At 36.7% G+C, this 12,827-nt stretch overlaps 1 pseudogene; it reads right to left on the bottom strand.

Moving 5' to 3' along the window:
* Positions 1-9,561: 9,561 nt before the first annotated feature.
* LOC136388387 (HAUS augmin-like complex subunit 6) lies at positions 9,562-12,827 on the bottom strand (annotated as a pseudogene).

Here is a 12,827-nt window from a genome sequence, read left to right on the forward strand (position 1 = left end):
CCTGATGAAGTTCCAGTTGGAGTGTTGGAGCCTTTGAGGGCATATGCCAAGAGCTAGTATTTTACCTGATCTCCTTTGGGCTTTTTCTGCCTCTTGGTACCTTAAAAGCCATGCTCAGAAGATCTCACTGAAGGGCTTGAGAGTCCCTATCTGCCTATATATCTGGAGCTATTTGGGAAAAGACAAAACAGTGTTATTAGCTGGAATCAAATAAAAATTAAAAAAGGGGTAGTAGTTTGCAGAACAAAAAAATTTGGCATCTCTTGTACATCAGCATTCAAAAGAAATTTTTTGAAGTAAAAAGCAGGAGCTCCAGGACATGACCCCCCCTCTTTCTTTTTATATTATTTACAATTGAATCTTCAAGCAAATGTTAAGCATATTTTACAATATTTTGACTTCAAAGATTGCAAGAAATTCTTGACTTTGTTAACTTTTAACAAAAATAGAGTAAATGCACCTTCAAGCAACATTCCCACACTTATCAAAACACCCCCTTAATATTAATTAACAGGCACCTTAAAGAGTACATATCAAAACTGAAAAATCCCAGTGTGATCTTCATTATTCTCCTATAGTAAAAAAATTTTTTTTTACACTTTCATTATGTAAATCTATGCTGCCCCAAGCCTTCCACTTGGGGCCTGGAGCAGCCTGGCCAAACCAGCAAGTCTTTTGGATCCAAAATGAGCACGCTTTACTTATTCCAAACAAAATTATATTTATGTAGGGAAATGAAATTATTTTTATTTTTTTCAATACTAGAGCCGGCATTTCCAAAATTATTATTATTATTACTTTTCATATAAGGACTTAATCAGACCTTATAAACAAAGACACTTAGACATTAAACAAAGACTTCACATACAATCACACAAATCAAGAGTGAAACCTGGGGTTTTAGAGATTAAACTATGGCCTGCTTGGTCTTAAGTAGGGCTTCCTTAATAGGAACGTAATAAGGATATATACTAAACAGAGATCTCTCTAGAAAAATCTCAAGACGGCCGTATGAGATTTCTGTTCAGCAACACCCAAATCAGGCCCTCCTTTTGCCCTCTTTTCAGACAATGGAGCAGGAAAGAAATAAAATGATATAAAACATTAAAAAAATTTAGATAATAATAATTGAGAAAGGGAAGAGAGCATAGTAAAATAAGCCTCATAAAATTGCTCTTGTGAAGTGAGTCTCTCATCTAGAATCATGGTGTCTCACCCGTCATTCAGAGATCCACCGAGGAGCTTCAGCAGACCTAGGAAAAACATACACATATCCTCAGCCCCATAAGAAAACAGGGTCTGGCCCTTGCCAGATTCCTGTGAGCAGGTCTCTCCATTGTACTTCAGGGAAGGTTTTCCTTGCAGGGTTCCAGAGTCTCTCTGCTGCTGAATGACCCTGTACATCAGTATTCAAAAAAATTTAAAGTAAAAAGAGCATGACAAAGAAAATTTGCAGGAGTTTCCTAATATTTAAGTTGATATTTGGCTCCTAACTCTGAACACACCTCACAATGCACTAACCAAATCAGTAAGTCTTAAGGATCTACATTCTATTCTATTTAAATTTAAATGAGTGCTCCTTACAAGTTCTAAAAACATTTTATTTTTTCTAAATATTAGAGCCAGCATTTCCAATTTTTGCATGCAAAAAATGCCTTAATTCAGGCCTTAAAAACAGACACATTTTGACAACATTAAACAAAGACTAAACAGAAACAAGAATTAGATGAACCAGACAAACCAGAGAGAAACCCGGGATTTCAGAGCACATCCAGATTAGAAAGATGCTTGCTTGATATTAGTCAGGGCATTTTCTGACAGAGGGACTGAAGGATGTGACTAAACAAAATCTCCCCGAGAAAATTTGCTCTCTGCAGCTGCTGGGATATTTTCCATAGTCAGATCCAACACAGGTCCCCTGCCTCAACCTCCAGGCAAAGAACAAGAAAGAAACAAAATGATAGTTCAGAAGATCATAGTTAAAACATTAAAGAAAAATCAGATCATGATAGGAAAAGCTGTAACTTTCCTAATACCTGAATCTCCTATCCATTTTCAAATTCTATAGTTGCTGTAACTGGTGGCTCAGGTTGACTATGCTGAGATTTTTCTCCTACCTCAACAGCCCCTTCATGAAAGTCCAACTTCTACAGCAAATAATCACCACGGGAGAGACAAGCACAAGCAATCACCTTCCAGTCATTTGGGGGGAAGAGCCTTTATACTAATAATATCTGATAAACCAAGTGAAAAGGAGGCAGTAGGCCCATACTGAACACAAGCAAGTTTAAGCTCTTTCAGAGTTCTAAAAGGTACAGGTTCATGTTCTTGCACTAGTCTCCCTGTATCATCCTGTCTTTCTACAACAGGAAAACGGGTAAAGCCATCATTTATTGTTTCCCCTACATTTCGAGCCTGGTCTATAGATTGTTGGAGAGGGGATTTCCCAGACTTTGAGCTATAGACTCTGCAATCAGCCTGATAAGGGAACACAGGAGCAGAGGTTTGAATGTAGGAAGGAGCTGAGGGCAGCGGAGGCCCCGCGGCTAAGGCAGCCATAGCCATGGATTTTTCATCCCCCCTGTCATCCTCAGACTCTAAGTTATCCTTGTGTTCACATCCCTCTGTTTCCAGCTCACCCTGATGCTCTTCAGACAACGATTTGTCTTCACACGGAAACATTTCTACATAAAGGTCCCTTATTTTTGACCCTATCTTTCCCATAATCTTTTACTCCCAACTACACTTTCCCCCCAAATTTTCTTTACTCACTGTGTGCACTTCACTTTGGGGAGTTCCGTCACCTTCCTTCAGTTTTAGTTTCCTCGTACTCATAATCAAGTCCTCTGTTCGGGCACCACTTGCCGCGGACCAGCGCAGCTCCTAATAACGGTGCGGAATTGAAGAAACACACTTGTCAAAACAAAAACGATGGGACCGGGAGGACTCTTCAAACTGCCTGGCACTTTCTGAGCGCCTCATAGCCCCAGTTCGCTTTATTATATAGATTTATGCAAATCAAGGACCCTGATACAAAGTTGCACATCAAAGGCTAAGACAGGAACTCTCCCAAGGCAAAAACAAGATACATTAGTGAAATTTACAAACATCTGAAATAAACAAAGAGTCAGAGGCATCAAAGCCAAATATGGAGATGGAGGGGGGAGAACTTAGCCTTTTGCTAAGCCTCAAATCTATCATGGCTTTTTGCCATTAACAGTCCACAACAATTTTCTTTCTACAATATAAAATATATGATATTTATAATAAAGCCACTAATTCATTGCTTTACTATAGTAGCTATACTTGATCATGATAAAGCTGATTCTTGCTGTGACTATCCCAATATGGCTTAAAATTATACCCTGATTTTCTTGATTTAAATGAGTAATTATATATACCACTCTTTTTTTTTTTTTTTTTAGCAATAGAGACCGAGAGAGACAGGAAATGAGAGAGATGAGGAGCATCAACTCGAAGTTGCAGTACTTTAGTTGTTTATTGATTGCTTCTCATATGTGCCTTGACTGGGGGGCTCCAGCTGAACCAGTAACCCTTTGCTCACACCAACCTTGGGCTCAGACCAACGACCTTGGGCTTCAAGCCAGTGACCATGATCCCTCGCTCAAGCTGGTGACCCCACATTCAAGCTGAATGAGCCCATGCTCAAGCCAGTGACCTTGGGGTTTGGAACCTGGGTTTTCAATGTTCCAGGTTGATGCTCTATCCACTGTGCAACCACTGGTCAGGCATATATTACTCATTTTTTGACTATATCAAAAGTTGAGTTATTTTTTTATAGAGTTCTTTTTTTTAATTTGGAAATTAAATTTAATGGGGTGACATTGATCAGTAAGAGTACACAGGTTTTAGGTAAACATTTCTATACCATTTGAACTGTTGATTGTGTTGTGTGCCCATCGCCCAAAGTCAAATCATTTTCTGTCACCATATATTTGTCCCTCTTTACTACCCTTCCGCCCTCCTTCCCCTGGTAACCACTGCTCTTTTATCTATGGGAAAATTCTGGGCAATATTTATTTACAATGTGCTTTTCACATTATTATTTCAATAATGTGAGGATGGAATTAGGGAGGACAAAAGAACCACTAAATGCCTTTGATTATCAGAATAGAAGATGTGCTTGAACTGCAGTGAAATGGAGAATGATAATGTCATTCAGTGCTGAAACTTTTCTCCTTCCTATACCTACATTATAGGAGTGTGGTTCAGAGCCTATTTTCATTAATATTTCCTAGAACGTTATTAGTTCAAGATTGTGTGTGATAGATTTTATGTAAGATTTGTGGTAGATAGTGGTATTTAAGTGAAGAAGCAACTAGCTGAGTCCCAATCAATGAACAGAATTGTGAAAAATAACAAAATAGTTTATAGTTATTATGTTTTGGAGTGGTGTATTATTCAGCAATATATAACGTAGGCGCCTTCAAATTATATTGCAGTTCCAGATACTGCAAAATAATGAAACATATTCAATCACACTGCTGCAAAAAAGATAAGTAACAATATAATAATGAGTGTAGATTAATTGTACTATCAGTAAATAAATGCAATACTAAACTGTTCAGTTTTCTTTTTTATCATCTAATTCTTATTTATTGTATAGTGGATTTGTTATGTTATGTTACATCATAGGTTTTTGGTTATAATGTGCGTGCATATAATTTTTTCTACCAGTAAGGATGTGCAATCAAAAAATTGTGTTGGGAAAAATGCACATACAAATAATAAATCTACCAATGCGTCAAGCTTTTGGGGTCAAATTGATACTTAGCAAATGGAAGAGGAGGCGGAAACTTAGTGAAACGTCCAGAACTGGCGAAATATAGGTACTTTAGCCCATTGGAAGTGAAACGATGAACCTGGATGATTCTTTGAAAGGTGGGAATCTCCTGATACCTGACAACTCTTCAGGGTCTGTATAATGTTAATTTTCACTAGCTGATTTTAACACCAAAACATGAATTAATAGTTCTGTCTTTGATAATAAAGGAATCATCAAAAGTGCACACTTTGTCAAAGATATATTTAACGACTTCAGGATGAAAGAAATAAAGTGACAATTTAACTGTGAAACCATATGTTCAGTATAAGGGTTTGATTTATCATATTCTGTCCACAAAACAAAATGCTCTGCATTAGTTAAAATTGTTGCAAATGGGATTTTATAATTAGGACCTTGGTGCATGTTGTTGCTTATTTATCTTTTCTTCCTTACAAGCAAAACTTCAGTGTTGTTTGGAGAGTCACTTTGCTCATGCAGCAGCCCAGGTGCCTCAGGATGCTAACCTCATATTCAGCTCTATGGGTGAATATTGATTAATTAATCCAGGGTGATCAAAATAACCACGTAATGGTTGGTTTAGCCATAGGCACAAATTGCAAGTTATTCCCATAAACTACCTCTTCTTTTTCTCAAAAGAATTGTGGTGCTTATCTCCCTATCTCAAAGAATATGAACAAAGACATGTGTAATTCTCCTTGCTATGATCATGATGGAAACTAGCCTTACAACTAGAGGAACACCGTGGATACCAAAGCAGAGCAATGGAAAGAGCCTGGTTCCTCAACAGCGTTGTTGAGCAACTGAGTGAACTATTTCTAAAACACATTCTATCAAAATTTTTAATGATGAAAGCTAATAAGTTTACTAATTATTTAAGTCTAATTAAATCTTGACTTATGTAAGAAAGTATGTTATTTTTAGTGACCAAACTTCTTGAAGTTATACTTATACAGATTATAAAGCTAATAATTTCAGAGGACAATGAAATGATTTTGACAAATTTATACAAAGCTGGAACCACCATGTTAATCAATATAAAGAATATTTAGATTATCGTCATATATTCCCTGTGCCCTTAGCCTAGGAAAACAGTAATCTCATTTCCATCAACATATATTTGTTTGCCAGCTCTAAAATTTCATATAAACAAAATAATAAAATATGCACTTTTGTTTCTATATACCTTTGCTCAACATTTGTGACCTCCAAATTTTTGTATTTTTTCAGCAATACATTTAATTTTATTGCTGACTTGTATTTTATTGTATAAATAGATCATAATTTATTATTCATTCTCCTTTGGTAACCTTTGAGTTCTTCCTAGGCTTTAGCTATTTTGAGTAAATCTATAAACATTCATATATATAAATATATATATGTAAGTATTATATATATAAATATAAATATATAAATATTCATATATATAAATATATATATATGTAAGTATTTTGCAGGCATGTGCTTTCATTTCTTTGGATATATACCTAGATGGTATGCATCTACCATTACAGTATCATAAAGAATAATTTTCCTACCTTAAAAGTTCCCTGTACATCACCTATTTGTATCTTCCTCTTTCCCCATTATCTTTGACAACACTGACATTTTACAGTTTCTAAATTGTCACCTTTTTCAGATTGCCATACATGTAGAATCATACAGTTTCTAGCCTTTTCAGACTGTCTCATATCATTTAGGAGATGCATTTAGGGTCCCTCCACATCTTTTTGTGGCATGATAGCTTATTTCTATTTTTTTTTTCCAGGAAATATCTTAGTATATGAATGTATTACAGTTTGCCAATTAACTTAACATCTTAGTTGTTTCCAGTTTTTGAAAATTATGAGTAAAACTGCCATAAGAATTTATTTGGAAATTTTTGTGTATGTGTTTTCAGCTCATTTGACTAAATACCTTGGAACACATTGCTGGATTGTATAGTAAGTCTGTATTTAGTATGGTAAGAAATTGTCATAAGGTAGTTCTATTTTCAGTTTTTTGAGGAACCACCATACTTTCTTCCATAATGGTTGTACTACTTTACATTCATGTAGATGGGACATAAAAGTGAGACCAAGAGACATTGATAAGAATGTGGTGGTTACGGGGGGAGGGGGAGAAGGAGAGGGAAGGGGGGGAGGGGCACAAAGAGAACTAGATAGAAGGTGACGGAGGACAATCTGACTTGGGGTGATGGATATGCAGCGTAATTGAACGACAAGATAACCTGGACATGTTATCTTTGAATATATGTATCTTGATTTACTGATGTCACCCCATTAAAAATAAATAAATAAATAAAATTATTAAAAAAAAAGAAATTGTCAAACCTTCTTAAAGTGGCTATATTATTTTTATTCCCAACAGCAATGAATGAGACTTACTATTTCTTCACATCTTCACCAGAATTTGATATTGTTAGTGTTTTGGGATTTTGGCTATTTTAATAGGGATTTAGTGTGGCATTTTATGGTTTTAATTTGTAATTTAATAATAAAAATATGGAACATCTTTTAATATGCTTAATTGTCACTATACATCTTCCTTGGTAAGGTGTCTGTTCATATCTTTTGCTCACTTTTTAATTGCATTGATAGTTTTTTTATTGTTCAGTTTTAAAAGTTCCGTGGATATTGTGGATACAACTTCTTTATCAGTTATTTTAAAATTTTGCTTAAGATTTTTTTTTTGACTCATGTTATTTAGAAGCGTATTATTTAATCTCAAAGTATTTTGGGGTTTTCCAGTTATCTTTCTGTAATTGAGTTCTGATTTCTAGTTTAATATCACTGTGGGCTAAACACGGACATTGTATGATTTCCTTTTTTTGAAAATTTAAGGTGTGTTTTATGGCCCAGAATGTGACCTATCTTGGTAAATGTTACATTTAAGTTTGAGAAGAGTATATACTCTGTTGTTTTTGGATGAACTATAAATGTCAATTAGATTCAGTTGATTAATGGTGCCGTTCAGTTTAATAAAATTTTTACTTATCTCAGTCCAATAAATCTATCAAAACTGAGAAAAGAGTGCTGACAGATTCAACTATAACAATAGGTTTAGCTATCTCTCCTTGCATTTCTGTCAGCTCTTGCTTCACCTTTGGTACTCTCTTGTTAGGCGCATTCATATTAAAGATTGTTATGGCTTCTTGGAGTGTTCACTCCTTTATCATTATGTAACGCCTGTCTTAGCCCTGATAATTTTCCTTGCTCTGAAGTCTGCTACATGGGAAATTAGTCTAGCTACAAATCTTCATATATACATATAATATATATCACTAATTATTATAACCGTTTTCTCTGCTATTCTTTATTTTATTTTTAACTTATCAGGATGACATGGTTTGCCAAACCATACAGGTTTGTTTCACTAGCACAACTCAATATATCACCATCTGTGCACTGCATGGTGCACCCCCACCCCCGCCCCAATCAAAGCCTTTTCCTGCCACCCCCCCCCCGGGTTGCCCTTCTCCTCCTACCTCCACCTTCCTTTGCCATCCTGTTGTCAGTTTCTGTGTGTTGTGTATATGGGTTTTTTGGCTAATCCCTTTACCTTCTTTCATCTAGTTCCCTCAAAAGACTATCTTTAGAGCATTTTAGTTTTACAACAAAAATTTCGTTAACTTTTTAATTTACATCCTTTTCTGTTAAAATATAAAGCCAGGGTTAAATTAAATTCTCAATGTCTAAATTAAACTAAATATAAATCTGCCATACAACCCACTGAATTTTTTTAAATTATCTCTCCCTTTTTATTTTTTATTTTTATATATTTATTTATTTTTACAGAGGCAGAGAGAGACAGGGACAGACAGACAGGAACGGAGAGAGATGAGAAGCATCAATCATTAGTTTCTCCTTGCGCGTTGCGACTTCTTAGTTGTTCATTGATTGCTTTCTCATATGTGCCTTGACCGTGGGCCTTCAGCAGACTGAGCAACCCCTTGCTGGAGCCAGCGACCTTGGGTCCAAGCCAGTGAGCCTTTTGCTCAAACCAGATGAGCCCACGCTCAAGCTGGCGACCTTGGGGTCTCAAACCTGGATCCTTCTGCATCCCAGTCCGATGCTCTATCCACTGCACCACCGCCTGGTCATGCAACCCACTGAATTTTGACAGTGTTCCTTAAAAATGCTCGTCACCTCCCATCCTTTTCCCGTTTACTAAATTCAGTCTGCCCCAGTCTTCACTTATCACATGCATTTTATTCCATCAAACATCATTTTTTCAGGCCCAACCTATTTGAATAATCAGTCATTTTGACCACACATTTCAAGGCACTATTTTTCTTTTTTTTTTGGTTAGTACTAGAATATTCCATCAAGAAAAGTTGTCTATTTCCCTAAAATGAAAGCTCAGTAAATTCAATGGCTATTATGTTAACCTCTTAGCAAAAGTATATAAAAAACTACTCATCCTGAATATAATTAACTAAAATTATAACAGAATAAATGAAACTACTACTTTCCCATTTTCTGAATGCTTACAAGAGTAGTCAAATAATCAAATTGGCTTTATATAACTTGATGGTTGCTTATCAAATACTTCATATATCAACCCCATATCAGTACAAAGAGAAAATATTCTTCTTACCTAAAAACATTAGAAGAAGCTAAAAGGAATTATTTAAGACTTTTTAGAGCTTGAAAAAGAGTTACACTTCCAATGTGTATTTAAATTATAAGTCAGTTTTTAAAACAACTTGCTTCAATTGGAGTGTGCATCATAGTTAAATGAACAGGGCTATTGCTTCATCTTTTCCAGTCAGATGTTGATTCTTTTGAATTAAGACTTTTATTAGAGATTTCTTCTTCTTTTAAATTAGGCAGAAGTTCTCCAAGACTACACAGTATTGCGGTCCTCAGTTTTTGTTCCGCCGGAGAAAACTTAAATAGTGGTGAAAGAGACGGTTTTCTTTCACCAAGAGACACGCGTAAAGATGGTTTTGTATAGTCAGTGTGCAAATCCTGAGTGTTCAAAATGTTAAGCGTATCCCCTGTCTGTGTGTTTTGAGGAGTAGGGCTCAATTCTGGTTTGTGTCTTTCAGGTGTTTCAGAATTGGAGAGGTAAGTTTCTTCCCTTTTCTTCATAAGAGATTTTTTTTAGAGCCTCAGAGCTACTGTAAATAGTTTGAAATCTAGAATCTGATTTTGGCACAGTGTGTCTTTCTCCCACATCTTGTGGGAAAATGCTACTGTGCATAGGACTATCTGGTTCTAGTTTAACGTCGGTCTTTGTACTATTGGAGCTATTAAGACTTAAATGGCCAACTTCTGGAAGAGTGTCAGGTAATATGTCAAAATCAACATCCTTAAAACTGCTGGAATTATCTCCCCTTGAGATCTGAAGAATTCCATAACATACTTTTATGCATGGAAGGAGCTTTGTAAAAAGCTTGCTAGTAATCTGATAATTTCATATACTTCCCACCTTCATTCCTACCTATCACCTCTCGCCTATTCCTTACAGCAGGAGAAAATGTCTCTATTTGGCTTGTTTCTAGAAGCTTGTTCTATAAAGCTGTATGCTCCAAATCTTGCTTGCAAAGTATTTTCTTATTTAACATATCTGACTGATACTGTGTTTGTTATTGTTTCACCTATGCGACTAGTCACCACATGTTTCTGAGGCACACACTGGAGGCAATCCAAAATAGCCTTTTCTTCAGGCAAATGAGAAGGGCTATCATTGGATACAGTGGTTGTTGAGAAACAAGTGGCCATGCTAAATTCTCTGTGATTATGCAACACAAGTGAGGATTCCTTCTCTAAGTTCCATACCCATTGGAACTGGTTCTGTTCTTCTACTATCTTCCATTTCAACAGCTTTTCTGCATCAGTTCCTAATATCACTGATCAAGTTTTCCGGAGTTCAGGGAATTTGGTTCCTTGTTAAGAATGGGTTAGAAACTAAAAAGTGAATTAGTTCCTCTAATTTTACTTCTTTTTCTGTAAAGGGCTGTGGTGAATCAGACAAAACTGTCCTTGCAAACTTTGCTGTCAGATGATCTTGCTCTTTTTGGAATGGATCATTTTTCTTTTAATGGGCAGAGGCCCTCCCAATGCACTGCTCCCTGTATTCTTTGCAATGCTTGATGATGGAGAGTCTTCCCCTTCATAGTCTGGTGCTTTTTTAGAATTTATTTCATTTTTTTCTCTAGATGTTGTCATCTTTATGTCTTTTTCAAATATTGTGACACTGCTTGTATCTAATGAAGAAGTTGGCTGCAACAGGTAAGATGCAGGGTTGTTGGCTAGGTTATATACAGTTCCCAGAACATCTCTGGTTCTTCCACAATCATTTTCTTGATTATGCTGGTTGTGCTGCTTAGGTGTATCTGGAAGTGAAGTAGGATATTGCAAAAGAATACTTCTGAGGAAGAAGTATATGCATCTTTACAGGCAGTAAGAGATCCACAGTTGGAGTCCAGCCTTTAATTAGACTGAAAGGAGACAGACCACGAAATTCTTTTCACTTTTTTTTTGTGTGTATTTCTGTTTGTTTGTTTTTTTTCTGAAGTGAGAAGCAGGGAGGCAGAGAGATACTCCTGCATGCACCTGACTGGGATCCACCCGGCATGCCCACCAGGGGGCGATGCTCTGCCCATCTGGGGTGTTGCTTCTTTGCAACTGGAGCTATTCTAGCGCCTGAGAAGAGGCCATGGAGCCATCGTCAGTGCCTGGGCCAACTTTGCTCCAATGGAGCCTTGGCTGTGGGAGGAGAAGAGAGAGACAAAGAAAAAGGAGAGAGGGAGAAGGGTGGAGAAGCAGATGTATGCTTCTCCTGTGTGCTCTGGCCGGGAATCGACCCTGGAACCTCCACACGCCAGGCCAACGCTCTACCACTGAGCCAACCGGCCAGGGCCTCTTTTCACTTTTTATGCCATTCTCCTTGTTTTTCAACACTAGAATGTGTTACAGTTGTAAGATCTTCTTTTAGTTTATGATTTATATGCTACAGGTCCGATAATCTTTCTCTCTGATATTTGGTCTCTTTTTCAAGGAAGTAAAGGTTGGCTGTCAGTCTTGCTTGGTCAGCCTGACCACATTCATATCTCATTACTTTCAAGACTTCGTGTAATAACTGAATAACTGTTAACAGGTTCAATTTCCCAGCCTCATAAATACTTCCTATGTGCAGCTGACATATTTGTCTCTCAATTTTGTTAAGTAAGAGCCTAGGAACATTGATAGCAACATAAGTACCATCTAAACTATACAGGGACTAAGGACTGAACTAACAACTTCTCTCTCTTTTCCAAAAACAGGAGCGTTTCACTCACTGAAGCCCAAGAGACCGAACCTTTTGAATTTTCTCTTGTATATATCAGTGATCATCATAAAGTTCCTTTTTTTTTTGTAAATTGGTTTTACTGTCTTATATATTCTGATCTCAAATTTCATACTTCTTTAATGATAATCGTGCATTTTCCTGATACTTTTACACAACAAAATCTTCTCTTTGTAAAATTCGTAAAAATCTGTTACATGCTACATATGGGACCTGTATGGGACCTGGCATTGCATGTGTGCAAATCTTGTGGCTTTACATTAAATGTCTCTGCAAAATGTTTGGATGAACCTTTAGAATGGGTTTTTATATATTTTATTGCAACGAATCTTGCAAAATAATACATCAGATGAATAAACTTAGGACCACCAGGAGAAAGAAATACTGAACCAACAACTTGAGGAAAGCCACCTCCACATTCAGAAGAAAAATTTTTTTAACCATTCACAGCAATGTTTCCGAAATTCAGTATCACATTTTTGGTCAAATGGAAGGCAACATAGTTTGAAACCTTGTTTGGTGAGAGACTGGTCTAGCATTTGAAACAAGAAATAAGAAAATATTTGAAAGGCATCACGGTTCATTTTGTCAAGCAGTTCATCCCAAGCGGCATGTGTGACACGATCTTTTAGCAGGCAGCGGTGGCTTGCCCGGGCTTGAAGCCCAGCATCTTCAGATACACCCAAAGGTGCTCTTTCTCCAAGGAGGTGACGCAGGACAAATGCAT

Source organism: Saccopteryx leptura, chromosome 1 (genome assembly GCF_036850995.1).
Source record: "Saccopteryx leptura isolate mSacLep1 chromosome 1, mSacLep1_pri_phased_curated, whole genome shotgun sequence".
NCBI lineage: Eukaryota > Metazoa > Chordata > Mammalia > Chiroptera > Emballonuridae > Saccopteryx > Saccopteryx leptura.